Source organism: Hyalella azteca, unplaced genomic scaffold (assembly GCF_000764305.2).
Source record: "Hyalella azteca isolate HAZT.00-mixed unplaced genomic scaffold, Hazt_2.0.2 contig17441, whole genome shotgun sequence".
NCBI lineage: Eukaryota > Metazoa > Arthropoda > Malacostraca > Amphipoda > Hyalellidae > Hyalella > Hyalella azteca.
This window is the reverse complement of record NW_025947224.1, coordinates 29016-42342: the sequence shown is the minus strand read 5'-3', so window position 1 is coordinate 42342 and position 13327 is coordinate 29016. Positions and strand designations below refer to the sequence as shown.

Below are 13327 nucleotides of genomic sequence, written 5' to 3'. Positions count from 1 at the left end.
AGAGCACGACTCTGAAATGTGCAATCATTGGCTTCGCTTCTCTCGTACCAATTGTACTCGTTTACATTCCGAGGTCACGAACACAATTTCTGAGCCGTCCGATGCTATCTATGTAGCGGTTCAGCATCCAGGCTTCTGTGCGGACTATGTATCTCATTACTTCGAACTCGGTGCCGTTAAATTGAATGTTATTCACTGGGGCCCATTCGTAGATTGTCGACAAGTCATTCTGTAACCTCTCGCAGTCTAGGTCATCTGTGATCTTCATCAGCACTCTTGTATCGTCCGCAAACGGCGATGCAGATACGTTTTCAATTTCCGAGTTGATGTCGACGACGTGGATAAGGAAGAGGATCGGTTTAAGCACCGAGCTCTGTCTCCAATAGCCACAGTTTGTATTCTTTTAGTTAGGAAGTCGTGGATGCTTCTAACAGACTTTCTCCTACTTCCAGTCGCCTATAGTTTCCTGAAGATGTCACCCCATGGTCAACTTTGTCAAACGCTTTAGCAAAGTTCAGGTATACCACGTCCACGCCAGCTCCCTCCTCCTGTAAGGCCATAAGGCGGTGATGTTGCTCCAGTAACTGCGACAAACACGAAAAAAAACATGTTGACGAAAACCATGTTGTCCGTTATTGTACAGGTCAGCCTCTTCCATATACCGGACAAGCCTCCTGACCACTACCTTCTCAAAAACCTTGATCACATGTGAGGTCAAGGTCACTGGTCTGTAATTTTGGGGTCTGTCTCTTAGACCATCTTTTTGGATTTTCGCTATCAGTCCCACTTTGAGACCCTCGGGTATAATCCCATCTATCAACTAGGTTCTCCAGATCATTGTGAGTGGCTCATTCATGGCTCCGACTCACTTCTTTAACAGTACTTCCATCGGGCCCTGGTGCTGAAAACGACGCCAGTTCTTTAATACTTTTATTCATGACTTTATTCGAAACTTGATGTTCTTCAGCCCTCTTCCGCTTCCGCCCTAACAAAATTTAGAATCTGGCGCAACTCTGCATCAGGTGCCACTCAGGACTGTGGGAGCGCGTAAATCAGCCGCTAATTTTCGGTCCCCGAATATTGTTAGGGCAGAGGACATAGATTCTATTCTCCTGTCTTTAGTAACGTAGGTAACTGGATGAGGATTAGTTACTGCGCTTACTGGGGTCATGCTTTCAAAACTGGCTTAGTGAACGTAAGTACTTACGCTCTATTTTCTTGTCTATGATTGGTGGATTTTGTTTGAAAGGCCGTCAATGATGTCAATGATTGGCTGATGAACTTACGATCTCTTAACTTTTTTTGAAAGTATACGCCCTGGAGGTTACTGGATGAGGATGAGATACTGCGGTTACTGGATGAGTTACTGGATACTGTACTCCCAGTAACTCCTACACTGTTAGAAAAATTACCGTTAACTGTTTTACCAGCGTTTCAGTGGCCGGTCGGCACGTGAAAAGAAACACCGTGTCGCCGTTTTTATTCTAATTTAACACTAGAAATCCGTAAAACAACTGATAAAAACGGCGAAACAGTTTAGTTTCACGGGACGACCGGCCACTAGAACGCCAGTGGGACCGTTTTTTCACCGTTTTTTCTTACTGGATGACTATGAGATACTGGGAGGTTACTGGTTGAGTTACTGGATACATTTCTCCCAGTAACTGTTACAAGTATACTGGTTGAGTTACTGGATACTTTTCTCCCAGTAACTGTTATAAGTATACTGGTTGAGTTACTGGATACTTTTCTCCCAGTAACTGTTACAAGTATACTGGTTGAGTTACTGGATACTTTTCTCCCAGTAACTGTTATAAGTATACTGGTTGAGTTACTAGATACTTTTCTCCCAGTAACTGTTAGAAGTATACTGGTTGAGTTACTTGATGCTTGACTATGTTGCGGTGTTGCCAGATGCTTGACTATGTTGCGGTGTTGCCAGATGCTTGACTATGTTGCGGTGTTGCCAGATGCTTGACTCTGTTGCGGTGTTGCCAAATGCTAAACTCTGTTACGGTGTTGCCAAATGCTTGACTCTGTTGCGGTGTTGCCAAATGCTAGACTGTTACGGTGTTGCCAAATGCTCGACTCTGTTGCGGTGTTGCCAGATGCTCGACTGTCCTGCAGTGTTACCAGATGTGTGATTCTATCCTGCAGTGTTGCCAGATGCCTAATTGTTGCCAGATGCATGCCGCCGGGTCTGGAGCTAGGGAGCATGTCGGGGTCACGGAGTCCGAGCTTCGTGAGCTACGCGAGCCTCGCCAGCCTCAGCGATGACGTCATCACCGCTGACTCCGCCTTCGAGATGTTGCCCCCCAACTCCGGTACTGGGGGGGGATAGGGGTAGTATGGGTTTATTTTATTTGTGTTATATAGTTAGCAATGATGAATAATTTAGAATGTTATTATGATAAATAAACGATGAGAAATAAAAGGATATAATGGGAAAAGGGAGGGGTGGGGGTTCGAGAGTAAAAGGAAGTTTTTTTTCGACTCCGTTTCTTTCTAATTCACTGAAAATACGTTATTTTCTCTAAATCTTTGTCGTAATTATCTGAATTTTCGAAATACATTTGGCAATTAAAGTAGTAATTTATGAGGCTTGTCGTGTAAATTAATTCAAATTATGGGCGCAGGGGCGAGCAGCAGCTACACGTCCGTGCACGACGGCGTCCCCGTGGACACTGACGCTCAGTCGGCCGACGAGTTCTCAGTGTCGCCGGTCGAGTCCACTTTGAGCGGCGCGCGGGGGATCCACCTATGTGCCACCAATACGCCACCTATACCCCACCTGACAGAGAAGGCCAGCTAGTGGCCCATAGTACCTAAGGTTGTTAAGTATAGAAGCAAGGATACTAAGTATACCAAGGATACTAAGGATACTAAAGATACTAAGTATACCAAGGATACTAAGTATATCGTATCCTGCAGGTTCCTACACCAGGCGCCGTACTCACGAATATTCGGAAAGAGGCTTAAGATACTTAGGATAATAAGGATACCAAAGATAGTAAGGATATCAAGGATACCTACTAAGTATAGCTAGGATAGTAAGGATACTAAAGATACTAACTATATCAAGGATACTAAGTATATCGTATCCTGCAGGATCCTGCACCAGGCGCCGGACTCGCAGGTGTTCCTGTTAGTTGCGGTTGCCAGCTGCTGGCAGGAGGTGCAGGAGCACTGGCGCTGGTTGGAGCTGCACATGCTGGCAGTGCTGGCTAACTTTGACAGCCCTGCTGACATGATGGACTTTGTTGCGTGCAAGGTGGGTCATGGGACAAGTGGGTCATGTGAAGTGGGTCATGGCTGCACATGCTGGCAGTGCTGGCAACTTTGACAGCCCTGCTGACATGATGGACTTTGTTGCGTGCAAGGTGGGTCATGGTAAAGTGGGTCATGCTTGAGGTGCTGGCAAGGTGGGTCATGCTTGGGGTGCTGGCAAGGTGGGTCATGCCTGGGGTGCTGGCAAGGTGGTCATGGTTAGGTGGGTCATGCTTGGGGTGCTGGCAAGGTGGGTCATGCCTGGGGCTGTCTCTTATACACATCTAGATGTGTATAAGAGACAGAAGTAAGGGTACTGAGGATNGTCTCAGGTGGTGTACAGGTGGTGCACAGGTAGTGAATAGGTGGCTCATAGGTTGTGCTCTAGGTGTACTTATCATTGTGTCCATACGTTGTCCACGGACACGCTGATGCATCGACTTCGTCGTTTACCGTTCTCAAGCCGTCGATAGGAATGGATCGTGCTAAAAAACAGTCGCGTCGAATATCCCAAGAGAGAACTCTCCTCCTCTTAGCTCCTTTGGCAAGGGTTTGAGCAGGTTCGGTCCCGCTACGGAAAGAGATCCTTCCTTCATCCCGCTGATCTTGGACGTGAAGGTCAGTTTGAACGGCCTTCAATTGCCGCACCGCTCCCGGCTTAAGTGGCGCCCAAAGCTGGCAGCAGTACTGCAGAATGAAGAGCACGACTCTGAAATGTGCAATCATTGGCTTCGCTTCTCTCGTACCAATTGTACTCGTTTACATTCCGAGGTCACGAACACAATTTCTGAGCCGTCCGATGCTATCTATGTAGCGGTTCAGCATCCAGGCTTCTGTGCGGACTATGTATCTCATTACTTCGAACTCGGTGCCGTTAAATTGAATGTTATTCAATAGGGCCCAATCTTGGATTGTCGACAAGTCATTCTGTAACATCTCGCAGTCTAGGCCATCTGTGATCTTCATCAGCAATCTTGTATCGTCCGCAAATGACGATGTAGATGCGTGGGTGAGTTCTGAGTCTATGTCGGCAATGTGGATGAGGAAGAGGATCGGTCCCAGCACCGAGCGCTGTCTCCAATGGCCACAGTTTGTATACTGTTAGTTGTGGATCCACCCTAACTGACTTTCTCCTACCCCTAGTCCTACCTAGTGTTTCCTGAAGAGCACCCCATGGTCAAAGTTTTAGCAAAGTCTAGATATATCACGTCCACACCAGCACCATCACCAATGCGGTGATGGTGCTCCAGTAACTTTGACAAACAGGAGCGATTTTGATAAAAACCATGTTGTCCATAATTAAACAGCTTGGCCTCTTCCCTATAGTATAGGGAAGAGGCCTATATATAGGGAAGCCTATATATATATATAGGGAAGCCTATATATAGGGAAGAGGCCTTCCCTATATTGGCCTCCTGACAACTACCTTCTCAAAAAAAAACCTTGATCACCTGTAAGGTCAAGGTCACAGGTCTGTAATTTTGGGGTCTGTTAATTTGGGTTGGGGGGTGTTTTACCGGCGTTACAGTGGCCGGTCGGCACGTGAAAAGAAACACCCTGTCGCCGTTTTTATTCTAATTTAACACTAGAAATCCGTAAAACATCTGATAAAAACGGCGAAACAGTTTATTTTCACGGGGCGACCGGCCACTAGAACGCCAGTGGGACGGTTTTTTCACCGTTTTATCTTACTGGATGACTATGAGATACTGGGAGGGTACTGGTTGAGTTACTGGATACTTTTCTCCCACAAGTATACTGGTTGAGTTACTGGATACTTTTCTCCCAGTAACTGTCACAAGTATACTGGTGTAGTTACTGGATACACTACTCCCAGTAACTTACAAGTAAGATCAGTAACACTGCTGCAGGTGGCGCGACGTGTTGTCGGTGCGACGTGCCAGCAGCGTGGTCCTGCCATATTATAATTATTATTATTATTATTATTATCATTATTATAATTATTATAATTATTATAATTATTATTATTATTATTAAAGTAAGATGAGTAACGCTGCTGCAGGTGGCGTGACGTGTTGTCAGTGCGACGTGCCAGCAGCGTGGTCCTGCCAGACACCGTCACGGTGACGACGAGGACATGTGAACATCACTTGAGCCTCCTCACGAGGACACGTGAGGCCCTGCAGCTCATGGAGGGCCTCCTGGGCCTCAGCATGCAGCAGTACGTGCCTCATCACCATGCTGTATATATCAATGAATAAAACATGAATGTTATACAATGAATAGAACGTGAATGTTATTCAATGAATAAAACATGAATGTTATACAATGAATAGAACATGAATGTTATTCAATGAATAGAACATGAATGTTATACGACATACATACTATACTATCTATATTGAAGCAATATATATATACATACTCTATGCAGCTCGACTAATTTCGGTAATTTTGAGTATAACGTTTTTTGTTTTAAATAAATAATGTAACTATACGCTATACATACTATTCTATATATATTGAGGAAACATATATATACTGTAAGAAGCTGCTGCAATTTCGTTTCGAAATTATTTTCAAAAATTATTTCGTTTCGAAAATTATTTCGGTAATTTTTCCTTTTAAATAATTACGGTAATTAATTTTTGGAGAGATTTAGAACGTGTGAAATTAAGAAGAAAATATNCCCATTGTAACTTTATCCCTGCACAGGGCCCAGGCTGGCCCCACTGTAACTTTATCCCTCACAGGGCCCAGGCTGGCCCCACTGTAACTTTATCCCCGCACAGGGCCCAGACTGGCCACACTGTAACTTTAACCCTCACAGGGCCCAGGCTGGCCCCCACTGTAACTTTATCCCCCACAGGGCCCAGACTGGCCCCACTGTTACTTTATCCCTGCACAGGGCCCAGGCTGGCCCACTGTAACTTTATCCCCGCACAGGGCCCAGACTGGCCCCACTGTAACTTTATCCCTGCACAGAGCCCAGGCTGGCCCCACTGTAACTTAATCCCCTACAGGGCCCAGGCTGGCCCCACTATAACCTTATCCCTGCACAGGGCCCAGGCTGGCCCCACTGTAACTTTATCCCCTCACAGGGCCCAGGCTGGCCCCGCTGTAACTTTATCCCCTCACAGGGCCCAGGCTGGCCCCGCTGTAACTTTATCCCCCACAGGGCCCAGGCTGGCCCCACTGTAACTTTATCCCTGCACAGGGCCCAGGCTGGCCCCACTGTAACTTTATCCCTGCACAGGGCCCAGGCTGGCCCCACTGTAACTTTATCCCTGCACAGGGCCCAGGCTGGCCCCACTGTAACTTTATCCCTCCACAGGGCCCAGGCTGGCCCCACTGTAACTTTATCCCTGCACAGGGCCCAGGCTCTGTCTCTTATACACATCTAGATGTGTATAAGAGACAGGGAATGGATCGTGCTAAAAAACAGTCGCGTCGAATATCCCAAGAGAGAACTCTCCTCCTCTTAGCTCCTTTGGCAAGGGTTTGAGCAGGTTCGGTCCCGCTACGGAAAGAGATCCTTCCTTCATCCCGCTGATCTTGGACGTGAAGGTCAGTTTGAACGGCCTTCAATTGCCGCACCGCTCCCGGCTTAAGTGGCGCCCAAAGCTGGCAGCAGTACTGCAGAATGAAGAGCACGACTCTGAAATGTGCAATCATTGGCTTCGCTTCTCTCGTACCAATTGTACTCGTTTACATTCCGAGGTCACGAACACAATTTCTGAGCCGTCCGATGCNCCATGACACACTTGTGCCATGACCCACTTGTGCCATGACCCACTTGTGCCATGACCCACTTGTGCCATGACCCACTTGACCATGACCCAATTGTGCCATAACCCACTTAGTCATGACCCACTTGGTCATGACCCACTTGTGCCATGACCCACTTGTGCCATGACCCACTTGGTCATGACCTACTTGGCCATGACTCACTTGTGCCATGACCCACTTGGTCATGACTCACTTGGCCATGACCCACTTGGTCATGACCCACTTGGCCATGACCCACTTGGCCATGACCCACTTGTGCCATGACCCACTTGACTGTGACTCACCTGGCCATGACCCACTTGTGCCATGACCCACTTGGTTATGACCCACTTGGCTGTGACCCACTTGTGCCATGACCCACTTGTGCAATGACCCACTTGTGCCATGACTCACTTGGTCATGACCCACTTGGTCATGACCCACTTGTGCCATGACCCACTTGTGCCATGACCCACTTGTGCCATGACCCACTTGTGCCATGACTCACTTGTGCCATGACCCACTTGTGCCATGACCCACTTGTGCCGTGACCCACTTATGTCAGCCACTCAGGAGGGCGACGAGGTGGGCGTCGTGGCGCCTCTGAGGCTCGTGCTCAGCGTCGACAAGATCGACCGCCGCCCCCGACGACACGGCGGCTCAGGTGGGTCATCCTGACCCACTTATTATTACTAGTACCCGAGAAAAATAAGTGTGGCACTTTGTCCAAACAGTGACGCATTTATTGCTCATGTGTGGGTCATCCTGACACAGTTTGGTCCAACAAAAAGGGCATATCAGTGTTTTTTAGCGATTTTGTTATTATTATTATTGTTAATATAAATTATTATTATTAAACGAAAATGAATTATCATTATATCAAATAATCATTAATTAAAAAAGTACACATTGTACAAATAGCTATTGTCGAATGTTCTCTAATTGGGCCTATTTCGGGACTGGGGCCTGTGGGTCAATAATGGGCCCAGTACATGTTATACGATGGCGTGGGGCCCTGTACACATAATAAATGGCCCGCGTGTTGCAGGGCTGGGGCTGCGTGGGGCCCTGTTTGTGTCCTGTAGGGCCCCACACAACAGCTTCCTCTTCAACGACGTCGGCGACCGCGACGTGGTCTGCGTGAGGCTCAGCGAACTGCTGGGGCGCAGCGTGACCCATGCCAAGTGAGTCAGGGCACAAGTGGGTCATGGGACAAGTGGGTCATGTAACCTATGCTAAGTGAGTCATGGGACATGTGGGACATGGCACAAGTGAGTCATGGAACCCACGCCACGTAAGTGTTTCCAAATGCTCGACTTTGTGACGGTGTTGCCAGATACCTGACCCTGAGTTACGGTGTTGCCAAATGCGCGACTGTCGCGGTGTTGCCAGATGCTTGACTATGTTGCGGTGTTGCCAGATGCTTGACTATGTTGCGGTGTTGCCAGATGCTTGACTATGTTGCGGTGTTGCCAGATGCTTGACTATGTTGCGGTGTTGCCAGATGCTTGACTATGTTGCGGTGTTGCCAGATGCTTGACTATGTTGCGGTGTTGCCAGATGCTTGACTATGTTGCGGTGTTGCCAGATGCTTGACTATGTTGCGGTGTTGCCAGATGCTTGACTATGTTGCGGTGTTGCCAGATGCTTGACTATGTTGCGGTGTTGCCAGATGCTTGACTATGTTGCGGTGTTGCCAGATGCTTGACTATGTTGCGGTGTTGCCAGATGCTTGACTATGTTGCGGTGTTGCCAGATGCTTGACTATGTTGCGGTGTTGCCAGATGCTTGACTATGTTGCGGTGTTGCCAGATGCTTGACTATGTTGCGGTGTTGCCAGATGCTTGACTATGTTGCGGTGTTGCCAGATGCTTGACTATGTTGCGGTGTTGCCAGATGCTTGACTATGTTGCGGTGTTGCCAGATGCTTGACTATGTTGCGGTGTTGCCAGATGCTTGACTATGTTGCGGTGTTGCCAGATGCTTGACTATGTTGCGGTGTTGCCAGATGCTTGACTATGTTGCGGTGTTGCCAGATGCTTGACTATGTTGCGGTGTTGCCAGATGCTTGACTATGTTGCGGTGTTGCCAGATGCTTGACTATGTTGCGGTGTTGCCAGATGCTTGACTATGTTGCGGTGTTGCCAGATGCTTGACTATGTTGCGGTGTTGCCAGATGCTTGACTATGTTGCGGTGTTGCCAGATGCTTGACTATGTTGCGGTGTTGCCAGATGCTTGACTATGTTGCGGTGTTGCCAGATGCTTGACTATGTNAGTAGATGTGTATAAGAGACAGCACTAAAGCATGTACAGCATGTATATGGACAAAGTTACAGTTATTTACATGAGTGTCCCCCCCAGGACTGCCCCCGCCGTGCCAGCGACCGCTGCGCCTCCTCTTCGGGGACGCTGCAGAGGAGGAGGTCTGGGATGTATGATATATAATATGATATAATATGATGTATATAATCTTGTATGTGATAAATATGATATTATATAAGATAATATAGGATGTAATATGGTATAACATACTATGTAATATAATATAATCTATTATAAAATAATACAATATAATAAATTATTACATAGTTTTACATAGTATAATATAATATGATGATATGATTGCTTCTAATATAATATAATGATATAATATGATCTAATAATATATTATAGATTCTTTGCAAATTATGTCTGAAATATTATATTGAGAAACATTAAATCAATTCAACTATTATTTATCCCACTAACTTATGGTTAATTAATTTAAATAATTTAATTAATAAATTCCCTATTCCACCAATTATCCAACTAACTAATGGTTAATAAATTGAAATAGTTTTAATTAATAAACTGCCCACCGGTGTGCTGCTGCAGCCCACCGGTGTGCTGCTGCAGCCCACCGCGAGTGGGCCCTGGGAGGCGCTGTTCTCAGAGGTGGGCCGCGGGGTGACCCTCTACCGCACCCCCGCCGTGGTGGGCCTGGCCCGCCGGGGCATCCCTGCCCACCTCCGCCCCCATATATGGGCCATATACTCAGGTGGGGCATACATAAAACAATAAAATAAATAAATATAATATCAATAATAATAATAAATAATCATAATTAACAATAATAGTAAATAATAATAATAAATATAATTGATGTGTCGCCTTTAATTTGAAGGGGCGGCGAACGAGCGGGCCTCCCAACCTAGCGACTACTACGCGGCGGCGGTGGCGGGGGCGGCGGCGGGAGCGGTGGGCGCCGCCGCCGAGGAGATCGAGCGAGACCTCCACCGCTCCCTCCCCGAGCACCCCGCCTTCTGCTCCCCGGTGGGCATAGGCGCCCTCAGGCGCGTCCTTAGCGCCTACGCCTGGCGCAACCCCGCCATCGGTAGGTGGCGTTTTGTTTGTATAGTAGTCCGGGGTGTATATCGGTTTTCTATAATTTCTCTCATAGAAAACTACGGAGGTTTTTTTATAGCCATAACTATTGTAAAATGAATTACACAATCGTAAAATGAATAACTAGTTAACTACCATCGGTAGGTAGCATTTTATTTTTATAGTAGTTGGGTTGAATATTAGTTTTCTAGAGTTTCTTTCATAGAAAACTGCCGCAATGTTGTTTACAGCCATAACTATAATAAAATGAATTACCAACCCTTCCATAGGTTAGGTGACATTTTATTTTATTTCTAACTTAGTTCGGGGTGGATACTAGTTTTCTATAGTTTCTCTCGTAGAAAACTGCCGAAATGTTTATTTTTATCGCCATAACTACGATAAAATGAATAGTCCTCGGCCTTATATGCAAAATAAGTACGATAGGTATTAAAAATATGTATAAAATTAAAAAGCAAAATAAGTACGATATTGGAAATATAAATTTATAAAATATAGTAATATTCTTATCAAATGTCAAAATATCGTCGTTGAAGAGCGCGTTGAACGTAGCAGCCCTATGGCCTATGCCACGCTGGTGAAGGATATGTAAATTTGACCACATTAAAAAATATTATAACACCTTATTTTTATTACAATCGAATAACTTTATTCAACATGTTTGTATGCGTGTGTTACAGGATACTGTCATGTTACTGTATTGTGCAGGTTACTGCCAGGCTATGAACATCGTGGCGTCCGTATNTATGGCTTACTGCCGTCCCGTGTGGCTTAAAGTACTTATACCTGCTCTAGGCGACTAATCGCGTGGATTAGTCGCCTCCACAAATTATTATATAAATATGAATAATATAAATTATATATTTGTTTAGTCGATTCCAAATATTATTGATGATTAACGTCTTCAGAGGCGACTAGCTGTTGCATGCTCCCACAGCAGCTCAAGTTGTTTTGAGCCAGTCAGTAGCGGCTCGGCCGTCATAGTGAGCGCGACTGCGTCGCTCTCTCTCGTGCTAGTGTTAAGTGACTGTGGTGCTTTCGAGGGTTAGGGACGCCTGTCAGAGACCATCAATGCCGTGCATCGAACGGACTATCATGATCCCTTCCCTCAAGAACGTAGCCAATAACACTTCATGACTGTAACATTATCAGTCGTAAGCCACCAGACAGATCACATCCATTGAATTAGAACAATCAGCCCACAGGAAAATAGCCTGACGTAGAATGGCCCAGCGTCGTCTGCCTATACGCGAAAAAATTTTTACACCACCCGGACGGAGCGCGTCGATGCCGTCCGTATATGTCCCGTGTGTCGAATCAGCCTACGGTCGAACGGCCACTCGTCATAGGGCGATAAATTTTGGAACAGAACTATGCTATATGGAACCTAACCCAAGATGATACGAGCTAAAAGTTACGTAATTTAGCTAAGCTGCGGGCTTTCAGTGGTTATACACGGGGTTAGGTTAAGGTGCTTATACACGGGGCTATTAGTTGCGTATATTAGTGGCGTCTACTAGGCAAGGCTAATAAAATTTGTGATGCTTGACGTGTTCAGAGGCAACTAGCTGGTTCATTGCAGGCAGAGCAACTAGTGTTGTTTTGGCAGTCTATTGTGCTCAGTAGCCGCCCGGCCGTCATACTGAGCACAAGTGTGTCGCTCTCTCTCTCTCTCGCCCACTGTAGCGCGCACTACTGTCTTGCTCTCGCATGCATCCACCGTGCACACCCTTACTCGAAAACGTCGAGGAAGGGTGTGTATAACGTCCATAGTGCACACCCAACGTCGCACTGACGCGGGCGAAGCGTACCGAAAACACATACTCGATCGTGTATAGGCTCTCAGCCTGCAGAACTGTGTAGACGCAACCAATATACGCATCTAATAGCCCCGTGAAGCACCTTTAGGTTCAGACCGTTCAGTAGCGGCTCGGCCGTCGTAGTGAACACAGCTGCGTCGCTCTCTCTCTCTCTCTCGTGCATGTGTTAATTGTCTCGTGCTGTGAGTGTCTTGTTCAAACAATGACCGCTATAAGAAGACGTGTAGTGGAGTTTGGACGATATTGAATTGTTTTAGGATATATTAATTGTTTTTGTTTGATATTGAATTGTTTTTATACATATTGTTTTTGTTTGAAATTGAATTTTTTTTTGTTCCCAAAGTACGAATTACTGGACCCTTCTCGTGTATAAACACCTTTAATGCCGCAACTATTTTAGTTGTTAAAAGAACCGTTAATTTTTTAAAATTATTTCCAATTTAAAACCAATTTTCTAGGTTTCGGTCACCTAACTTGGTCCCTAATTTAACCTCTCCCCCCACTTAACCCCCTCCTCCCCTCAACCGTTCAATTAACCCACCCTTTAACTCCTCTCTTCCCCCTTTAGCCCCCGATTAATACCTCATATTCCCCCCNAAACCAGCTACTGTAGTATTAGTTGTATTACTATTAGTATATATATACTAAAAATGAATATAATAATTAACAATGTATTAACACAGCCCTTGTAATAACACAGCCCTTGTAATAACACAGCCCTTGTATTAACACAGCCAATGAATATATTAATATATATATGTATAAAAATAATTATGATTATATTAATTATTATTGAATTAATACAGGCAATGTATGTACCAATACCGCTCATAAATGTATTAACACAGCCTCTGTATTAACACAGCGCGATGCCATACGCCGCTGGTGCTGTTGTGTTGGACTGTTTCTTCTGCGACGGGCCCCGCGTGCTGTTCATGGTGCTGCTGGGGGCCCTGGCCCAGCACCGGGCCCAGCTGGCAGGTGAGAGGTGTGCTGCTGGGGGCCCTGGCCCAGCACCGGGCCCAGCTGGCAGGTGAGAGGTGTGCTGCTGGGGGCCCTGGCCCAGCACCGGGCCCAGCTGGCAGGTGAGAGGTGTGCTGCTGGGGGCCCTGGCCCAGCACCGGGC

The 13327-nt window shown here is 46.2% G+C and overlaps 1 long non-coding RNA gene across 1 annotated transcript; it reads left to right on the top strand.

The window, feature by feature from the left end:
• Positions 1-9886: 9886 nt before the first annotated feature.
• On the top strand, positions 9887-11125 carry LOC125179432. Its single transcript, XR_007157263.1, has 3 exons — positions 9887-10034; positions 10161-10370; positions 11090-11125. It is a non-coding gene; the product is annotated as an uncharacterized LOC125179432 (long non-coding RNA).
• The last annotated feature ends 2202 nt before the right edge of the window (positions 11126-13327 follow it).